Source organism: Oncorhynchus keta, chromosome 20, assembly GCF_023373465.1.
Source record: "Oncorhynchus keta strain PuntledgeMale-10-30-2019 chromosome 20, Oket_V2, whole genome shotgun sequence".
Taxonomy (NCBI): domain Eukaryota; kingdom Metazoa; phylum Chordata; class Actinopteri; order Salmoniformes; family Salmonidae; genus Oncorhynchus; species Oncorhynchus keta.
Window position 1 is genome coordinate 5,366,161 of NC_068440.1, and position 14,022 is coordinate 5,380,182.

The window sequence follows — 14,022 nt, forward strand, 5'->3', positions numbered from 1 at the left end:
TGTCAGAGCAGCGCACAGATCATTGCACATGTACAGAGCCAATCTAACTACTGTATTTATTTAGCACCTTTGCACCGCAGTACATCTATCACGCCAGTGTTTAATTGCTATATCGTAATTACTTCGCCACTATGGCCTATTTTTTTATTGCCTTACCTCCCTTATATTACCTCATTTGCACACACTGTATATATATATATATACACTTTTTTTTCTCTACTGTATTATTGACTGTGTCGAACTGCTTTGCTTTATCTTGGCCAGGTCGCAGTTGTAAATGAAAACTTGTTCTCAACTAGCCTAGCTGGTTAAATAAAGGTGAAATAAAAATAAAAAATGACGGTGCCACATTGAATGCCACCAGGCTCTTCAGTAAGGCCATTCTACTGCCAATGTTTGTCTATGGGATTGCATGGCTGTGTGCCCAAATTTACACACTGGTCAGCAATGGGTGTGGCTGAAATAGCCAAATCCACCTACTTTTGTGTGATATATCTATTAAAAAAAACTGTAAATATTGATCACATTCCTTGTGTATGGTCATATACTTTTATACTGTGAACCTGTTATACATTTGTACCTCCTGTTTCAGGAAGTGATTGCACAGAGTACTGCCCATACATGCATACGACCTTCCACCCACACCTGGGAAAATGGATGCCTGATGAAGACCTGGGAGCATGAGCAGCAGTGTGCAGCGTTGTCCTTCTTCAACTCCAGCACCTGCAAAAAGGTACCTGGATGTGCGCATGTTCTTCAGCTTTTGGAAAGCAGACCACCAGGTTTTTGCCTGTGCTTAGCTCTATTTAGTTCAATTTTATCCCCACCAAAAAATACAACTCTAGTCCTTGCCGATGACAAGCATAACCATACTTGAAAATATGAAGAGTGGTACTCAGTGATGTGTTGGATTTGCCCCAAACATAGCGTTTTGTGTTAAGGACAAAGTTTTACTTTAGTGCTTTACTGCAAAAAGGATGCATGTTTCGGAATATTTTTATTCTGTACAGGCCTCCTTCTCACTCGATCATTTAGATTAGCATTGTGGAGTAACTACAATGTTTTTGAGTCATCCTCAGAGTTTAAAATAGGGAGAACTGTTTTAAAGTCACCAATGGCCGCATGGTGAAATCCCTGAGGGGTTTCCTTCCTCTCCGGCAACTGCGTTAGGAAGGACACCTGTATCTTTGTAGTGACTGTGTATTGATACACCATCCAAATTGTTATTAATAACTTCAGATAGTCAATGTCAACCTCCCTGGTCTTTGTGGTTGAATCTGTGTTTGAAACTCACTGCTCGACTGAGGGACTTAAAGATAATTGTGTGTGTGTGGGGTACAGAGATGAGATAGAGTTGTCATTCAAAAATCATGCTAAACACTTAGTGTAGTCCATGCGACTTATTACTTAACTTGCCTTAGTGCCTTGTGTGCATTGCTGCACTTATGTGATGAAATATTCCATTAACATTTTTAAGCTAAATGATCTGATCAGTTGCATCAGACTCATTGCTTTTTAATGTGTTTTTTTTTTTAGCCTAGGCCTACTGGTTGTATGAATTTGGGATCTATCGTCCCAGAGTTTGTTTGGGGAAAAGCCATTTCTTTCTCGACAGGCTGACCAATAGAATATGTCAACTCTTCCACTATGGGGGTAGTAGATTGACATGGGCCAGTGATTTTGCTATTCTTTACTCATCTTGTTGGCTGAGGCAAAGTAAACGTGTACAGTTATTCTAACACCTTCAAAGTGCGCATCAGAATTCGGTAAGGACAGCAGATCGTTGCATCCGCGACTTGCATGTTCTGTTGAATCGCCATAATCTAAATGTGATTTCTTGGTGCATGTTGTTCTATTAGAATATCACTAGAGGGCGGCAGATAACATCCTTTGGTAGAGTGGCTAACGTGATCTTACTTTGAGGACATTCAACATTGAGGTCCAAAGCTTTTTATAACACTGACATTCATTACATAAATCACACATATTGATCGAATGTAGATTGCGGGCCCTATTTGAAGTCTAATCAGAAAACAGACAGTACTCTTTCTGTCAGGCCTTACCATGGAATCGTTTTGAGAATCCAAACTTTCCATCACCTCAAAAGGCTTGCAAAATGATCCAAAATAAAAAAATGGAACACATAAATAAAATGCACTCTTATGCTCAAGGTCATAGATGAAACCTGTTTCCTTGGCTGTAATCTCTAAAAACACATTCACTCTAATCCAGTCTAACCCCATACTACACGAGCTGCATAATAATTAGATTATTTTCATACATTTCCACGACAGGCAAATTTGTGTCGTGGGGAGATATAAAATAAAAAAAGACACGTCCATAAATCTGATGTAAGTCATGTTGGAACGATGCCAGGTGGGGGAGAGCTGCCAAATCCTGTTCTGGGCCACTGTCATCGAGAGATTACAGCAAACCCAACAAGGAAACCCAACAATTTTTTGTTTTACAAAATAAGTGTTTCCTTATAACAGAGTAAGGAGGCAAGGCGCCCATCTGAACCTGATGCAGTAGCTCTACCACTTCAGTCCACGACTACGTAAAGCAGAGGACACCACAATGGGTTACTGGACAAAGTCCTGCCGGATTTGATTGTGACAATTATAGGCTACAAGACTATATATACTGAACAAAAATATAAAAACACAACATACAACAATGAAAGATTTGACTGTGTTACAGTTCATAAGGAAATTGGTCAATTTAAAATACATTCAGCAGGCCATTATCTATGGTTTTCACATGACTGGGAACACAGATATGCATAGGTTTGTCGTCACAGATACCATTTTTTTATTTTATTTTTATTTGAAATAAGAAGGGACGTGGATCAGAAAACCAGTCAGTATCTGGTATGACCATTTGCCTCATGTAGCTTGACACATCTCCTTCACATTGTCTTCAATGGCTGTGTGAAGTTACTGGATATTGGCGGGAACTGGAACACCCTATCGTACAAGTCGATCTAGAGCATTCCAAACATGGTTAATGTGTGACATTGTCAAGTGAGTGTGCAGGCCATGAAAAAAAAAAAACTGGGACATTTTCAGCTTCCAGGAATGGTGTACAGATCCTCGCGACACGGGGCTGTGCATCATCATGCTGAAACATGAGGGGATGGTGGCGGATGAATGGCACGACAATGGGCCTCAAGATCTCGTCACAGTATCTCTGCATTCAAATTGCAATTGTATTCGTTGTCCGCAGCCTGCCCATACCATAACCCCCACCGCAACCAATGGGGCACTCTGTTCACAACGTTGGCGTCAGCAAACCGCTTGCCCACACGACGCCATACAAGTGGTATGTGGCCGGTTGGACTTACTGCCAAATTCTCTGGCGGATATTCTTACAGTCAGCATGCCAATTGCATGCTCCCTCCAAACATCTGTCGCATTGTGATGTGTGACAAAACTGCACATTTGCCTTTTATTATCCCCAGCACAAGGTGCACCTGTGTAATGATCATGCCGTTTAATCAGCTTCTTGATATGCCACACCTGTCAGCTGGATGTATTATCTTGGCAAAGGAGAAATGCTCATCAACAGGGACGTAAACAAATGTATGCACAGAATTTGAGCGAAATCAGCTTTTTGGGTGTATGGAAAATGTCAGTGATCTTTTATTCCAGCTCATGAAACATGGGACCAACTCTTAACATGTTGCGTTTATGTTGTTTAGTGTATTATCAACAAATAAATAATTAAATGTGAGAGAAGTGTTTCAAATCTGAGCTGATAGAAACAAAATGTAAATTAGACAACGAGACATAAACCCCTGAGAGTTTCAAATCCAAGCAATAGTAAACACGCAATGGCAGCAAAACATGAACTCCACTGAACCCTTACAACGCCACCTCATTATCACCATTTTTTAATCAGCATACTGACTTGTTTGACAAGGCTAGGTGATTACCAGATACATCTGGTGCCGTTTCAGTTTCACGCTCTGAGTCGTCTCCCTCGGCAGACGAGTTGCATCCCACAATGTAAAACAATATTCCGGTATTCACCTTAGCTCTGGGACTTCCAAGATTGAGAGGAACTAGGCAGAAACCATGATGCATTCTCCTTCAAATAGAAAGGGCAATATACATGAGTGGGCCATGTTTTAAACAAAGGCAACTTAGGATACAGGGCACGGAGCCATCCTCCTGCTCTCCCCCTCTTTCTCCCTCTCCATATCGTTACTCATTGCATGACTGGTGTTCAACCATTCTGGAGCAGCAATTCATTATGCATTCTCTGTTAAGTGTGTCTGTACAACTACAGCAATGCTGAGATAGAAAGAGAGAGGGATAGAGGGCGAGGGATGGAAGGAGAGGTGAGGGACGGAGATGTGAAGAAAGGATGGAGGGAGAGTTGCCTGGTCTGTGTCCTGTTGGAGGGGGGCTTAGTGGAGTAGGTGAGGGTTGAGGAAAAAGGATGCTTTTTTTTCTCCCTGCAACAGTTACTATATATAGCCCAGAACATTCACCCCCCCTTCCCTTTCCTCTCTGACATGCGCTGTGCGTACATCGTGAGGCAGAGTCAATGAGGGGGAAAGAGAGAGAAAGAGCTGAATGGAAATACACAGAACCACCATCTTGGCAGTTGGCAGTACTGTATCAATGGTCTTTGGAAGGACAAAGGTTGGTCATGAATTCAAAGGTCGTACGAGTGTTACCACATACCAGCCCTGGAATAGCTCATCCCAATGTCCTTGTGTTTTATCACCTGTATAAAAGGACTCATATCACGCTGTCGTAATCGTATAGTTTCAGACAACAATCTTGTCAAATCAAATTTTATTTGTCACATGCGCCAAATACAACAAGTATTCAATAGACCTTAGTGAAATGTGTACTTACAAGCCCTTAACCAACAATGCAGCTGAACAAATAAATACAAATGAAAAAAAAATACAAATAATTAAAGAGCAACAATAAATAACAGTAACGAGGTGACGAGTTCATATTTCTAAACTTTTAATATGATTAATCATTAGTTATGCTAGAGACATGAGGGGTGCCATAGTCTAGGGTCTACACCAGCAGTTAATGTGTATCTGTAGGAGGAATGTATATGATCAGTGCAATTAAGCTTGGAATGTGCCAAGTGTAGGGAAGATGATCAGGTGGCAGCACTGATAAGGGGAGAGAGCCATGGATTAGTGACGAAGGGGGTCGAGGTCAGGTCACATTGAGGGAGAAGGAACAGTTTATTGCCCGTATCACTTAACTTCCTGCCTAGCAATAAAGATGCAATGTTTAGCGAGAAGGAGGAGACTCCACCCCAAATTGGGGTGAGTATATATACACACACACACACACACACACACACACACACACACACACCACTGGTAGCACCATGTCATCGTCTGTTCAGCTGTTCGATCCTTTGGGATGAATAAACTTGGTTTAAGCTGTCATAGTGTCCGTCGAGTTCTTACTCTGATATTTAGAACCTAACAGAGGCTATATACAAGGGGTACTGGTACAGAGTAAATGTGCAGGGAGTCCAGGGTGGCTGGAGGGTGGCTGGAGTCTGATCATTTTTTGGGCCTTCCTCTGACACTGCCTGGTATAGAGGTCCTGGATGGTAGGAAGCTTGGCTCCAGTCATGTACTCCGCCGTACACACTACCCTCTGTAGTGCCTTGTGGTCTGAGGCCGAGCAGTTGCCATACCAGACGGTTGCTCTCGATGGTGCAGCTGTAGTACTTTGAGGATCTGATGACTCGTGCCAAATCTTTTCAGTCTCCTGAGGGGGAATAGGCATTGTTGTGATCTCTTCACAACTGTCTCTGTGTGTTTGGACCTTGTCAGTTTGTTGGTGATGTGGACACCAAGTGACTTGAAGCTCTCAACCTGCTCCACTACAGCCCCGTCGATGAGAATGGGGCGTGCTCGGCCCTCCTTTTCCTGTAGTCCACGATCATCTCCTTTGTCTTGATCACGTTGAGGGAGAGGTTGTTATCATGGCACCACACTGCCAGGTCTCTGACCTCCCTCATTGTTGTCAGTGATCATGCCTACCACTGTTCGTCATGCCTACCACTGTTTTCTGACCACTGTGTCATCAGCAAACTTAATGATGGTGTTAAGTCGTGCTTGGCCATGCAGTCATGGGTGAACAGAGAGTAAAGGAGGGGACTGAGCACGTACCCCTGAGGGGCCCCGGTGTTGAGGATCAGCGTGGCAGATGTGATTGAATCGTGTATAGTACTAGAAGCGAGCTAAGGATAAGTATGAGATGAGCATAGACCCCGATTTTAAGTCATATACTTCGATCTCAATTTTGACTTAAGGCTATACAATGATGAGCACTACAGACTTTCCCCCCAGATATTTGTTAAGTCAGGCTGCATAAAGCCCCCATATCAGCATCAACAACATCAACGTTTGGATTGGAGATAGCAATATAGAAGGGTGAAACAAGGTGGTTAAGGTTGTGGAAGCACAAGTAGGCTATTTAAAGTCAATCTGTACTACAAATACAGGTGATATGTTCCCTACAGGTATCCGGAGTCATATTTGAACCCACAGATCTAAAGAGAAGCCAGTATAATCAGAAGTGAAGTTTGCTCAATGTGAGCTGGTCCCCGGGCGCTCTGGCTTCGCTGTCAAAGTAGAGCAGAGTGAATTGTTTGTGCACACACTGCATGACCCAGAAACCAGGCCTGGAGAAAGAGGCCAACTGACTGTAGCCCTGTACAGCACAGATGGGGCCTCAGCAGCCAACTCCCGGGACATTTTCCAAAGGTGAAGCTAATTAGTGATCCGCTAGAGGGCGTACAGGGGAAACGGGGGTGAGCGCTCTCTCTCTCCCCATTCGTACCAGGGGAGACCCTCAGGGGGGCTTGAAGAAGAGTCAGGGATTGACTGGGCTCCAGTGAAATGACAATTCATAGGCTCTGCTGCCAGCCCTGCAGCTGCTCTTTTAAATACTAACAGTAGCGTCGGGCACTAACTACAAATAAGCCTTTTCAGAAGCTGCAGAAAAATCATCTTTACTTCTCTATAGATGCTCTGAACGCAAACAACTTTTGTGATTTATGGACTGAGGAAGTCTGAATAATGTTTTTTTTTTCATGGAGTCTAACTTCTTCCATCTGCAGTTCACTCGGTCATCTCTCTTCATAGCCCATCCAAATACTAACAGTCCTAGGCCCACTGCCCAAATTTCATCGACAAAAATGACACAGGGCAACACTGATTCTCCCTTTCTACTGTAAGCAAAAGTCTCTGCAAGCACAGTCAGAGAAGCCTGCTAAATCTCTCCAAAAGGGTAAGAGTGTGTGTGTGTGTGTGTGTCTCCAACTGACTACCCTAAGGACTTTCAAGAGCACATTTTCTATCAGCAGGGGGAAGGCACAGTCAGATCCTCGTTACACGCTTGCTTAAAGTACTAATTAGAACTTCTTTGAAGAGGGAAAGAGGAGCTCATTGTCCCATATGGGGATCTTCACCTCGTGTGCCTCTTACTAAGCCAGTGAGTGGATGGGGTTGAGAGGAACTTTGTCATCTATCTATCTATAATGTCATGGCTAGCTCAGCTTTGAGATTGATAGGTCATCTCAGCCAATGGGGCATTGACATGCATGGGTCAACTTAGTCACAAGAGCATTGGGTGAGTAGGTGATCTCAGTTGAATCGGAGTTACTAAAAACATAACCCCACTAAACAGATGAGTCAATATTGTTACTACATGGGTCACATATTTGGTCACATATTTTCCTAACACATAAAGGGCCCGTACACAAAGCCTGTGGCAAAAAGTAGATACTACTATATACAACTATGCATGGTTAAATCCATTTGAATTCAATCACTTTCTGACAGCTTCCCTTTTGATTTACACAAAACTTCCCGCGCATGTTTGACCATGGAAGAATTGGACAGAAAGTGACTTTTTGGACATGAAAGCCAAAACATTCGAGATAGAAAAAGGAGCTCAAACTTGACCCATTTTCCACAGCCCACCATACCATGTTATTCAGGTCTTCATCGCTGAAAAAGATAAACAGTTGAGTTCGATATTTAAAATCTTATAAAACAGGGGTTTCAAACTGTTTGATAATTTGTGGGTGTCATTTCAATCATAGAACGGACTCATCCCTTCTGACCACTGCAATTTAGAGGTTACACCATTGACAGTTTAACTTCAGCTTATTACCACAAAGATGGCCGCCTGTCCACCCACCTTCAAACTTAAAATGCTCATGTATATTCTATTATCGCAATAGATTTCCTATGGAATATTGCCAGTATAATTTAAAACATATTCCCAAGACAATATTCTCTGACCTCTGACCTCCAACCATTTTGTGGTACCATTTGACACCTCAGATGTAAAAATACGAGCTAATCTATGCAAATATGAAGGAAGAAAGACAAAAAAGAGTTTACGCATTTTTAGGTAATGGACGTTTAAGGTCAAAATAATGATTTAAGAACATTATCAAATAGTTTGACAAACCTGTTTGTAAGCTTTGAAATGATATCAAATCTCAACTGTTCATCTTCTCCAGTGATGAAGACACAGATGGCGGGGTATGCAAAATAGGTCAAATTTGAGCACCTTGATTTTGGCATTCAGATCCAAATTTTATTTGTATTTATTTATTTATTTATTTTACTTTCTGAATTCTACAACGGGCAAAAATGGATGGAATGTTTCATTCAAACCACAAGCGGTGTTGTCAAAATGTGATTGAATTCAAATGGATTTACCCTCGTACCGATACCAGCTACTCTACTTTGGTCACCCCAGGATGCTCTGGCATAGTTCTTTGCCATAGGCTGTTTTGTACAAGGCCTCAAAATGTATAGGTCAACTATGCTACTTGAATTGAGATGCATTTTAGCCATCGCAGCTAACAGGGCCTTGGCATGCATGGGTCAGCTTTGTCACTACAGGATTGACAGGTCAAAGTTCATTACTGTTACTGCATGGGTTATTATCACATTAAGATTCACAGGTCAACTCTGTCTACATGGTTCATCTACAACCTTGGGATGCATGAGTAAACTCCAACATTAGAATATACAGTATTAGAGTACGCACAAACCTTTGATGCCACTAACCATGTGCCTGACAGTACCGCCAAAGACCTGATCTAGGCCTACAGGAAGTGTTTGGGCAGAGCAGGCTTGATGAGTTCATTTCCTGGCTATACATGGGAACTTTCAGACTGACTGAAGTTTGCCACACATCACAATTCTCTCCCTAATTCACCCTGAAATCATATAAAAATGTAAGTGTTCGAACCTTGCCCGGCTCCACCATGGCCCCCAGGCTGGCCTCTGATAGGCTGTCCGATGTGAGCCAGAAACTGATGCATTCTCCGAATACAACATTTAACTCTAGCTGAGGCAGTAAGCTACAGTATTTGAGCTGGGCATCAAACACAGAGTCAAATACAAAAATACGCTCGATTTGGAGCATAAGGAAAGTGTTTAATATTTCAGCAGAAGGCACAAAGGCAAAGAACAAAGAAAACTAAGTGCCTAGAATAATCATGACTGAAAAATAAGCTTTTTGAGGGTTTCTGTACTTTTTCGACTTCAGCAGCTGTGGATTTTAAATCTTGGTCCAACCCATGGGTATGAGGAGCCTCATGGGTATTTTATGCAACCCCTAAAACATTCATCCTTCTATATGGTGAGTACAGTAGGCAAGGCAGGTGCCCTCCTGTCACGATCGTTGAAATGAGCGGACCAAGGAGCAGTGTTTATTAAAATGAAACTCACCAACAAAAACAATAAACAGCAAACGAGACGTAACGACTGGAGTGCTCACAGGCACTACACAAAAACAAGATCCCACAAACTAAAGGTGGAAAAAAGGCTGCCTAAGTATGATCCCCAATCAGAGACAACTATTGACAGCTGCCTCTGATTGGGAACCACCAGCCAACAAAGAAATAGAAAAACTAGAATGCCCACCGAAATCACACTCCGACCTAACCAAATAGAGAAATAAAAAGGCTCTCCGAGGTCAGGGCGTGACACCTCCTGAATGACTGTGTTAGGGGAAGCCTCTACGGACTTCCTCTGACAGAGTCCCTCCTCTGTGCCCACATTTATATCAATGACTCTGAAATTGTCTCACTTCAGCCATTTCAAACCACGCAGCAGAATGGGGCTCGGCAAACTTCATGGTCATCCGAAGTTACAAAGCGGAGTACACAGCAGGGTGCACCATGACTCAATTCTGCGTCCCAAATGGCACCCTGCTCCTATTATAGTGTACTACCTTTGACCAGGGTGCAGATCAAAACTAGTGCACTGTAAAGGGAATAGGGTGCCATTTTGTCCGCACCCTTTATTCAAAAGGAGATGGGAATCATATTTCTAACTAAGAGAGGAGTTTCTAAAAAGGTAATTGGCATGTCCAAGACATTCCTACTTTAAGTTGTTTTTCCTCCCTAGTATTTTCTTAGGGCGTTTTCACGCACTTTTGAGCTCTAGTTCGAATCAGAGTTTGACTACATGTTACATTGTATTTATTTATTTTCTTTCATTTGGTCCGAGTGGTTTCACATTGACAAAATGTCAAACATACAAACACTCCTGAACACAACCATGTGTCCATGCAATCCATTTCAGATTATCATGAAGCATCACTTTTGTCCCCAATCTCCATATTACCTTTCAACAACATGCATGAGGAAACAGCACGATAGCCCCTCTAACTGCTGTGTGAATAGGCTATATTCAGTAGTCTATATCCCAGCATAGCCTCCCCATCTCCCCTAATCTGCATGGGATGCGCTCATAAATGCCCTGCTACTCACAGAATGTTTCAGCGATATCAAGATATGATACTGTATTTGTTTCATCAAATGTTCGCAGGCAAGCAACCAATAATATTGCGCGGCTCTGGTTCTTTTCCTGTGTTTGGTCCGGACTGGATTTTTCACCTGCAGCAACCCGCACAATGATACGAAATATACCGGACCGAGACCACCCTTTTACAGCGCCCCCCCCGCCCCCCCGAGTGCAAACAAACCAAACTAAGGGGTTAACATGTAGTGTTCGGGAAAAACTGCACCCAACCAATTTGGCGTGAAAGCCCCTTTTAAAAAGGTAATTCACGCCGTTGACTGAGTGAATTGATTCTTCTGACAGACTGTAAATCCACAGGAGTTGATGTTACAGTACACAGCGGGGAGACATCGGCAGGTACGTGCTCTCAGTGCCTTGCGTCAATTGCATATTCATCAGGTCTAAAATTAGGCTGTTTTACCTCATCCCTGTAGCTCTGCGTGCGACTCTGCCTCAGTATATAAATTCAGTGTGAGTCTGTGTAAAAAAAAAGTTAAAAAGGACGCCTTCCAATTGACATCTTATCCACTTCAGTAAATTGGCAGTTACACAAGCTCAGTGGGAAGAATGGGAGGCTATCTAATCAGTGACTGACAAAATATAGGCTGCTCTGTGAATATGAAGACAATTTGTGGGTATTTTGAAACCATAACGACTCTGGCACAATATATTTTCCATCCTAACCGCTTTTATTGACGAGAATATGGCCAAAAGATACTACTGAGGTTGTAATGTACTACATAAGGCTACTGAATGACTAGAACACAGAAGAAATAGCTGGAAAACATTCATATTCTTGTGTATCACCGACAACCACAGCTTTGAGGTTAATTAAGTATGATATATCACGTAGGTGCTGATAAAAGTGTTTTCTCCCTATACTGTGGGTGCTTCCGCAAAGCCCCGAGTAAACGAAGTGAAAGAGGCCAGTGTTGAGGTGCAACAATGAGCCTGTCAGGTTCCTTGGGAAGTGTAGCCAGCATCTTCCCCTGGGCTGAGAGGCCTCGCTGACGGCCAGGGCTCTGGGCCGGCGAAACTGAGGGATTCGATTTAGGCTTCTGAATGGACGCACAGGGAGGAGGTTGTCGGGGTAGGATGCATTAGAGAGGCTGAGCAGAGAGTTGCCAGACTGAAGGGAATGGACAGGCTCGGCCAAAAGGGTAAACACTGTTTTTAAATCAAGGGTTAAGCAACTGCAAGCAAGCTAGCGAATTTGCCATAAATGTTTAATGCTTTTCGACCTGGCCTCAAATCTATATAATTGGTTCAGAGTTTGTTTTGATATTTCAACCTGCTTGTCGTAATCGCGTTTGGTGTGGGGGGGGGACAAAATCAATTTGCGCACGATGGCGGACGGCCGGTTTGGGCATGGTGTTAAGCAATGTTCTGTAACAGTTCCCTGGATCCCTCAGCTACAAAGCCGCGTACAGTGTCCCAAGTAATATGCAACAGATGACATAGGCAGTCATAACAACTTATGTCAGTAGGTGCAAGATAAGCTTTCACTGTCATACAGCAGATCATGCAGTGGGACATTATGTCACGACTGTTCGTAATCACTTGTCATGACGCAACACCAGTTCTGACATCACGGACAACTTTATGAGCATTACGTCCTCTACATGTCGTTTTCACAGCAGTATTAAGTTAGGCTTCATCGCATAGAGTCACCGTCAAGTAGAACAGCACATTTGTAACAGCACTGGTCTTTAATCAAGGGTATGTGTGTGAAGATATGAGGGAGGCACGGTGTTTGCCCATAGGCAGTCTCACAATTTTGACATAATGGAAAAATATAAAACGCAACAATTTCAAAGATTTTACTTAGTTACAGTTCATAAGGACATCAGTCAATTAAAAATGAATTAATTAGGCAATAACCTGTGTATTTCACATGACTGGGCAGGGGGGAAGCCATGGGGTAGTCCCACCCACTTGCGAGCCCAGCCAATCAGAATGCGTTTTTCCCCCACAAAGGGCTTTATTACAGACAGAAATACACTGCCAAATTCTCTAAAACAACTTTGGAGGCAGCTTATGGTAGAGAAATTAACATTAAATTCTCTGGCAACAGCTCTTGTAAAGATTCCTGCAGTCAGCATGTCAACTGCAGGCTCCCGCAAAACTTGAGACAACTGTGGCGTTGTGTTGTGTGACAGAACTGCACATTTTAAAGTGGCATTTTATTGTCCCCAGCACACGGTACACCTGTGTAATGACCATGCTTGCTTAATGTGACACACCTGTCAGGTGGATGGAAAATCTTGGCAAATGAGAAATAATAACAGGGTTGTAAACAAATTTGTGCACAACATTTTAGAGAAATAAGCTTTTTGTGCACACTTAACATGTTGCACATATTTTTGTTCAGTATATTTTCTGTGAAGGAAATCTATAGATGCACGTCCCCGATCACTCTATTGAAGCAACAAAACAAAAAAAAAATCACTTGACTTTTAATATAAAACACAACCTGTCAATATGCCGCCTCATAAGACTACGACGGTATGAATATCATTTTACCGCCCCAACCATAATGGACATACACAAATAAATACATACCATATCATACTAAATGGAGTGTCCCGGATCTATGTTTACTATGTTGTCTAACCCTGAATCCAGGTTGTTGAAACCCAGCATAGAAAGGACTCAATCACAGAACAGCCTACACAGATTTCTATTCGTTACAGGACTTTCTTGCAGGTTAGATAGTAGGATCAAGGTAGATTTTGTCTCTCTGTGCGTAGGCCGTATGAGTTAAATATCTAGATATGGGGGCATCCTTATTAAACGTGTGGAAAAGCTGCATATTCTGCATAAGACAAAATAAATATCCAAATACAATCTCCAGTGCAGTACAAGGATGTTTGGGGAGCTTCAGCAGAATAAAACCTGACCTTGGGCGAGATTAGAAATCCCTCTGACGTGCCGTGCCGTTCACATATCTACACACAATCTCTGCAAAGCAAGAGATTATTGCGGCGTCAAAAAATCATTTCTGCAGATAAAGGCATACTTTATCTGCAAATATAGCCAAGTGTACCACAGTGGAGTTTGGTCGTTGAGAAAATGTTAAAATGGTATAACAAGATTTAGATCAAGGACATGTTGAATAGACCCGAGTCTGCAGTCTGGTCATGTGGGCTACATAGGAGTTTAAGACTTCTTTCCTCACCAGTCCTAAATCATAA

At 42.5% G+C, this 14,022-nt stretch overlaps 1 protein-coding gene across 5 annotated transcripts in view; it reads right to left on the bottom strand.

The window, feature by feature from the left end:
- Nucleotides 1-14,022, bottom strand: part of samd12 (sterile alpha motif domain containing 12) — a 120,327-nt gene that overhangs the window by 98,041 nt on the left and 8,264 nt on the right. The gene's annotated exons all lie outside the window — the stretch shown is intronic.